We start from the raw sequence: 8,990 nt of genomic DNA on the forward strand, positions 1-8,990 counted from the left end.
GAAGCTCCAGTAACCATTTCTAACGATGAGCCGTGGATAGGACCGGACAGAAAAAAGTGGACGTAGATATCATGCAACGGAAATGGCGTGGGATAGGCCATACATTGGGGAAACCGGATGACAATATAACAAAACAATCCGTCCAATGGAATTCCCAGGATAATAGACGCGTTAGAAGACCAAAGACAATTTGGAGGTCATCAGTTTTGAAGGATGCTCGGTCTCAAGGCCACAGCGAATTAACAATTTTTTTACAAAAAATAAAAACCTACAAAAAAAATTAATATAAGTTGGTAAAAATTGATTTTGGACTTTTCAAAACATTTAGATATTGGCTTTACTACTTTCATCTTTTAAATAATTTTGTTGTTAAAATTCAGAAAAATTTTGAGAAAAGTCTAATTGACCGTGAAAATTTGTTTCGACTATAAATCTATTCAACAAAATAAGATTTTTAAACTAAACTATTTCTTTATATGAAAAATATTGTTGGTAATTTTAAAATGTTTATGAATTATTCAAAAGACAACTTTTAACCCAACACGAAAACCTGCAAACTTTTTTTATTTTATTTTTTTTAGTTGGCGCAACAGTCCATGAAGAACCAGGGCCTAGTGACTTACAACTCTCAACCATTCCTGTGTTCGAGTAATGTTGTCAGAAATGGAAGGGACTTACAATTTATGTGCCGAATCCAAACGGCTAATTTGAGAAAGCACTTTTTATGACAAGAATTACTCTTGAAGGATTTGTCAATTATTCGCAAAAGGCAATACCCGAGAAACCTTTTTTTTTTAATAGGGTGGCATAGGCAGGGATTGAACCCAAGTACCCTTGCATGAAAGTCCAACGCAATTTTTTTTTTTTAATTCATTTTTATTAATTCATTCTTAAACCTATCTTACAGCTAGACAAAAATTCATAAAACTATCCTAATTATCCATAACTTACAACTAACTTAATGGTCCCATACGGACACTCTAAGTTAAACTATAACACTTAAGATCTATTTTACTTCATTTAAATTTTATTTATTTTTGTATTTATTAGAAAATTTGAAAAAAAAACTAATATCAATATTGTTACTTCAAATAAGGTCCTTATCCTTTTTATTTTTACTTACAAACTACCTAAAATTAGGTCCTTAAATAAAACTTAAAACCAACTTAAACTACCTATTCTACCTATAAACTACTTAAAACTAGAAGAACCACAGCAGCAAATTTAACTATCTAACATTTTGTTTTTCATATTTTGTTGTCTTTTTTTTTTAATTATTTTTTTATTATATTATTTTTTTTGTTTATATTTCTTTTTATTCTTGCCACCATGCCTATTCTACTTAAAACTAAACCCTAATACTATTAAACAAGTATATGTAAGCCGGCCAAGGCTTCAAACCCCATCCCGACTACCCACTATCAATTGACGATTGAAGCCACCAGAACTGGTTCTCCTGCTTCACCCTATCAGTTCGGTCCCTTTCGGACACAGCCCTACTGAACCGAAGGAGCTCTGCTCCGCCTTGTCCCGATTGTACAGGAGTCGCCTATCCACGGTTCTTCGTCTGACGTGGTAGATTAACGGAACTGCCAATCTATCCTGTATCAGACCGCATCTATCTAAAAAGAGGAATGCCTCTGGTGGAATAAAGCCGCTCAAGCGTGCACTTTCAAAATACTCGTCCTTCGGATAGAACGCCCCGAAAATTAAATTGTTGGTCGAAGACATAGCTCTTCCAATGTGACCTCGAATGAGTTTTATCACGAAATTGTCAATTCTGTTGATTCGAGCCCCGTTGTATTGGACCTCGTTAGAATAGTAATGCACATGAGAAGAATTGGCTGTTCGATATAAGCCAGTACAGCGTCCTAAACACTGCCGCAAGAACACCCGAAACTTCTCCATCTGGAAAGGGGCAACGTTGAACCACACAGGGCACCATAAACGATCATCGGCCATGTAGCAAATTACCTTTACTCTGGGGTCAAGTTGACTGCTAAGAAACGGCCGTTTCGTCAGAGCGAAGGCTCCTCTGGCCCTGGTCAGAGCAGCATTTATATGTCTGTCGAATTATAAATACTGATCTAACCAGATACCGAGGTACTTCACTACACTTTTGCTCGCTAATGGCTGTACGTGAAGATCAACGATGACCATCTTACACGTATCCCTCGTAGCCCCAGCCAACGGAGTCCAGAACAGAATTGTCTCTGACTTCTGGACATTTATTTTCAGTTTCCAGTCGTCGAAATATCGCTGAATCTTGTCGAAATCACGCTGCAAGAGAATTCTAATAACCTCAACCTTTCGGGCCGTTCTGTACGCAATTAGATGGTCGGCGTACGCAATTGCCTTTGTAAGACTACCTACATATCAGACCGCTGGTGCAAATGCTTGGAGAATCGGCGAATTCACCGCTTCCTGTTGAAGACCATTTTTAATTGAGAACAGTGTGGTAGAAGTTACATTGCCACTTTTGACAACAAACTTTCTACCGTTAAGCATATCCTAAAGTATATACAACAATGGCTTGCTTATTCAAAGCCTGCTCAATTTTAGGTAAAGACCCTCTAACCATACGGTGTCAAAGGCCTTTTCCAAATCAACCAGAACAGCACCTGCGCGTGCATTGTTGTTTTGATTTATTTGAATATCAGAAACGAGTTTAGACGCATCATGAATTGTGTCATTACCGCCTTGAACCCGAACTGTTTATCCGGAATTATTTTGTTGTCCGCAGCCCACTTAGTCAGAGCCCTATTAATGATCATTTCGAAAACTTTGCTGATGCTCGGAAGAAGACTTATCGACCGAAGATTTGACGGGTTGGAGTTGTCCTTTCCCTTTTTCGGGAGAGGATGAACCACAGCGGTCTTCCAATGCACTGGATAATATGCATTATTCAGTGCATTGTTGAAGAGCGTGGTGTAAATGTCAATTGCTTCCGTCGGTAAATGTCTTAGTACAACGTTGGATATACCATCGACACCTGCTGACTTTTTGTTTTTTATTGAGTTGAGCTGAAGCTCAACCTTCGTCACTATCAAGGGACTTGCTCCCGTTTGCTTGGCGATTATGGCATTTGCCAAGGAATCGTCATTGAACCGCATGAAGCCGCAGTTCTCAGATCGCCATTGTGACAAATCATTTCGAAGGTAAAAGTGATTAAGTAGGGCTCTGTTTTCCAGGTCGTGGTTGGGGCGAATGCTAACATTCACCTTGTACACTTGCTGGAAAGGAGCACCCACCGCCTCCATTTTTTCCATCGGATCTTCAATTATATAAAAGTCATCGCCAAAGATGGCTTCTTCTGGATTTGTGCTGTCCTGAGTACGTCCTTGTTCTCTTCAGTTCTTTGGAGTTTAAGACATGGAAGGTCATTATCGTTCTTTTTACTGATAATCTTGTTGAGTTTAGGGAACATACTAACTGACCGGATCTTAGGGTCCCAGTACTTGTTAATTGATAACCTGTAGTTCTCCTTGATCAACAGATTGACACTTTTTATTGACGACTTCAGTGTCCTAACCTCCAAGACGTATGGGTCTGTTAATTGTCTGTACAAGTTTTTGAGTCTTGTCAGTAAGCCACTCTTGTGCCTTCGAAGTGCGTTAATATAGTCGCGTTTCTGTAAGCGTCAATTTGGTCCCGTTCTTTGTACTTTGGGATTGTCCGTTCCATCGTTCGTTTTATTGGGGCATTGGTGAAACGAGGCCAACGCATCTTACTGCATCTTAGTGCGTTGCAACGTATTCCTCCAACTCCACGCGTTCGTTTGGAATCTGCATTACGGCGGCCAGTCCGCAGTGACCACTGTCGTACTGGACTGTCTGTAAGCAGTTTCGAGGGTGATTACCCACTTTGTCTGTAATTGTAAGTCTGGTGTCGTACAGCAAAAGATCCAGAAAGGAGCCGCGTCTTGGGTACGATAGCTTTTCAGTAGCCAGCAGGTCGACGCCATATTCAACGCTGTAAAGATTCATCAAATTAAAAAGATGGTTACCTCTGGGATTATTATGTTGATTTCCCCAATCTTCATGTTTTGCGTTCAAATCACCGGCCAAGATAAAATAGTTTTCTTCCAAGCTCAGTTTAAGTTCCCTAAAAACAATCTCGAGTTCTGATGCAAAGTAAGTGACCTGCGGAGCTCCAGCCGCATAAGCCGCAATCATATACATCCGCTTCCCTTGAGTGAGAGAGATGCACACAACGCAAACCTCTAGCGTCTTGAGCTTTCGCAATTCATTGTTGTATATGACTTTATAATTAATGCCTTTTCGTATAAAGAGAGCGACAACTCCCCCTTGAGTGGAGTCGGGCCGGTCTTTTCTTACGATACTGTAATTTTTATGAGTCAATTTGTGTTTGTGGTTTAGCTTAGTTTCACTAGCCATAAACACATCGGGACTGTAGTCTGTACAGTCCAACGCACTTACCATCATGCTACGGGTACTGCCCTACAAACTGTTAAGCAAAGCAAATTGAGAGACGGGATGTGAAGTTATCAGTGTGGGTTGAATCTCAGCACCTATTTAAGAATTTTATCCTGCTAAAAACTTTTGGCAAATTTTAGCTTTTAAAGAATTGTTTTCCATTTGGTTGCTTTTTAAAGCCCTCCCCCTTCCAAATAATAATCAAGTTTTAAATAATTTTCGATTGATTAAAAATTAATTAAAATTGTTTTGTTGAACTCAAATATAATTTTTAAGGAAGCACAAATTCTATACATTTAACATTTTCAGCAAAATAATCAAAACATTATTTATTTTTAAAGATCTTCTTATGAGCTTAAAAATAAATGTTTTATTTTGAAAACCATAACAAGAATTTCAGATTTACAAAAATATATCGTATCATTTATTTTAAATATTGATAACAAACAATTCAATATTTGTAAAAATGAAAATTTAAAATTAAATTTAATTTCCTCAAATAAAATAAAATGTGTTAAATGTATTAATCCATTCATTCTGAATTCATCGAAAGTCATTATTCTATCAACCAGCTTAAACTTTTGTTTTTAATAGTAATAACAATGGGGCATTAAAAATTAATAAAATTTGATATGAATTACAATACATTATGTAAATTAAACAAAAAAAAAACATTTATCGACCCCTATTTTCTGAAGATTTCATACGAATTTAATATTATCAGAAAACGGGTGAATTTATTGTTCAGCTTATATGTGATTTTTTCCGTATTTCAATAGTTTAACAAAGTTAAACTTTAATATGTAATCAAAAACCGTATGCAAATAAAAATAACACAAAATAAAAAATGTATAAAGTTAAGTTACGGCTCAAAAGAAAAATTAATTCTCATCGGAATTGGTATCCCTAGGCTAAATGTTTAACATTCTTAAAAAAGACATACCACGCAACAAACTACTTATCAATGCATATACAGTGAATCAAAGAATATTCCGTGAAGAAACACACGTAAGTCAGTACTATGGCAGTTATAAAATAATATAATTTTGACAAAACTTTAGTGAAGCTGAATTTAGTTATTGTTGATGCTGTAATCACAACTCTTAATAAATAATAGTCTCGTCAAGTACAACTTTTATATTCATATTCATATCTTTATTTATTCAATTTCTTGACAATGTTTGTCTTGTCTTTTACGTTAAATATTGTAATTTTTTGTTTGATCTCAGCGCTGGTGTTGTTTTTATATCCGAAATAAACATAATACAACTATATAGCAAGTTTTGCATTCGTAAACAACCAACTCGAGATTTTGAACAAACATGACATTGACAGATAGAGAAGTCGAAAAAAGTAGGTCCCCCGATTAGTCTTGTCTGTGTGTCCTGGCCCCTACAGCTCAAATTCGATTGATCGATTGACTACAAATTTGGAAATTAGGGTGTTAAGCCGATTTGCGTTAGGAGGTTTTAAATTTGTTTTAAGACTAAGAACAACAGTATATATTTTGTTCAAAATCAAAAATTCGAAGCTTCTCAAAACCAAACAGATACATATTTTTTTAAACTTTCTCTTAAATTGTTTTAGTTTCAATATAAAAACTTGATTTTATACAATATTTCTCAAGAACTATTTAACGATTTCAATCGCACAAGCTCTTATACCGTCACAATAATATTTGATGATCAAAAATGTAATATTTAAGTTTCTATATCTTGAAAATAATAATCATTTATTTACGAAATTGAAATTTAAAACGCAATTTAATAAGTTCTTTATAACTGCACACCAAAAATATTTTTAAACCAAAATTAAAAAATTTTATGTATACGAAATTAATTTAAAAAAAAACCGCTCTAACGATTTTCAAATAAATGAATACTCTAATAAATTTTTTTTTGCTGTGCACTATTTTTTGAAAGACGATGTTAAAAAAATCACATGACAGTGAATCATCTTGTCAAAAACCTTTTTTGACATCAAAAGAATCGGTTAAGTTGTTTCCAACCTTTATGGAGAAACGCGAAGTCTCATTGGTCATCCTACACAAACGTATGAGTTTTGCAGGGTTGCCAAAATTAGACATTGATCTAAACAGCTCGGCCCTCTAGATGCTGTCATATGCAGACTTGAAATCAATGAAATTGATGGGTGTCGATTTGATGTTCTTGTGTTTTTCCGGGATCTGCCGAAATGTGAATATTTGATCGACTGTGGACTTTCCTGGTCCAAAACCACACTGATAAAGAACTTTCAATTTGTTGACGATGGGTTTTCGACGTTCACATATTACGACGGAGAACATTTTTTGAGTAACGTTAAGGTGACTGATTCCTCTTTAGTTTGCTTAGTTTGAAGAAACTCCTTTTTTCAGTATCAGGCAAACAATACTGATTTTCTCTTCATCGAAAATGCTTTCTTCAGACTATATTGTACAGGTTTATGCATCTAACCAAATTATCTCTAATTTGTTTGAAAAGCTCGGCATTCAAGCCATCTGCTAAAGCGGCTTTGTTAGATTTTAGCTTATTTATATAGCAATATTTACTTGTCTAGTCGGGAAGACGGGATTGTAGGCTTTCGTCCTATGAATTGAATGGGTCATCCTGCCTGAAAGCGGAATCGTATTCGTCACCGTTGTTATATAGTCAACAGAAGTGGTCCTCCCATATTCTCAACATTGACTTCAGTTCTGCTTTGATATTTCCCCTTTCGTCTTTGCAGACTTCGGTTCGAGGTTTATGGATTTGTGAATTTCGGTTAACCTGCTCATAAGACTTTCGAGTTTCATTTCCGCTTGTAAACCAAACAAAGTTTTGTTTTTAGGTGTGTTTTTTGGCATCGCTATCTCAAGCCATATTCGATTTCCCAAAAAACGTATCCCTAGTTGTCCATCCGCAGTTGTTTTATATTATTTTTAAGTTGGTAGATTTTATGTAGCTGTCAGATCATAAAACAAAACAAGTGTAGAAGTCCAGCAAGGCCTCCGTCACACCCTTTGTCAGGTTTATTTCTTGATGATACATAGTTTAAGAAAGAATTTTATTATGTACCTGATTTATAATTTTAAATAAATGCTAATTTACGGTTTTTCCTGATTTTCCATTTGCATTTGTTCAAAGATTTATTTGTTATTTTGGTTTTGCTTTCGGATAAGTTTTTGACATATTGGGTTATGTCAGTAGATTTGGTCAGTTGTCGTCCATGAAATTGAAGTTCTTATAGATGGCCCATTTATATGCAGGGTCGAAAGATCGGAATTGAAATTCGTATGTGAAATGTGGAAGTTTTATTTTGACAATAGGGGTACTCACAGAGCCGCGTAAACTGCCAACATTTGTATACATTTTTGTGTAAAAGGCCCAGATTTTTCCTGACACCACCTATTTAAGCTGTCAGATTTAACAACGAGCTAAAAGTGAAAATTTTCAAACTAATTTGTAACAGTTGTTCGACCCCAAATTTAAAAGTAATCATGCAGAAAGCTTATTTTTGTTGTCAAAAACTATTTTTGAAGTTTTTTTTTTAACTGCAAAGCTTTCGAGATGACAAAGAATAAAAATGTACTTATGTAAATTTCCCAAAAAGTGGCCGTTGTAGTTATACCTAAAATCTCGCTAATAGAAAACGACATTGCAGAAGAACACTATAAAGGAACTATGTGTGACTCATTCCTTAATTTGTGCGTTCCAATTATAATTCAAAAAAAGAGGCTGGGATGCGACCGCACTGATAACTTCCCATCCCGTCTGTCGATTTGTCGTGATTAAAAGTTTTTCTATATGTACTTGTATCAATTTTTACCAAATTTGCGTACTATTTTTTGTAGATTTTGTTTTTTATGAAAAAACGGACTGTTGGATTGTTATATAAAAATTACTGAATATCGAAAACAATATTTTCTGTGAAATAAAATAAGTTTGAAGTCAATATTTTTAATTTTTGAAACGCTATTTTAGTCGAAAGTAAATTTTTACCAAGTTTTAGTATTGTTTTTTTTTAGTGTTTTATTTTTTGTAAAAAAAAAACTGTCAATTCGATTTTTTTCAAAATTTTACCGAATGTTAACAACAATATTTTTTGAAAATAAAAGTAGTTTAAAGACAATATTTCAAATTTTTGAAAAGATATTTGAGTCGAAAGTAAATTTTTACCAAGTTTAAGTATTGATTTTTTAGTGTTTTATTTTTTGTAAAAAAACTGTCAATTCGATTTTTCAAAATTTTACTGAATGTTAACAAAAATATTTTTTGAAACATAAAAGTAGTTTAAAGCCAATATCCAAAATTTTTGAAAAGATATTTGAGTCGAAAATCAATTTTTACCGACTTTTATTAATTTTGTTCTTAGGGTTTTATTTTTTGCAACAAAAACTGTCAATTAGATTTTTCTCAACATTTTTTAGAATTTTGAAAACAATAGTTCTTATAAGATAAAATAAGTTTGAAGCCTAAATTTCAAGTTTTTGAAAAGATATTTGAATCGATATTCAATTTTTATTAACTTTGAGTAATGTTTTTTAGATTTTTATTTTTTATAAAACAAAGTGTCAAT

Source organism: Eupeodes corollae, chromosome 1 (genome assembly GCF_945859685.1).
Source record: "Eupeodes corollae chromosome 1, idEupCoro1.1, whole genome shotgun sequence".
Classification (NCBI taxonomy): domain Eukaryota; kingdom Metazoa; phylum Arthropoda; class Insecta; order Diptera; family Syrphidae; genus Eupeodes; species Eupeodes corollae.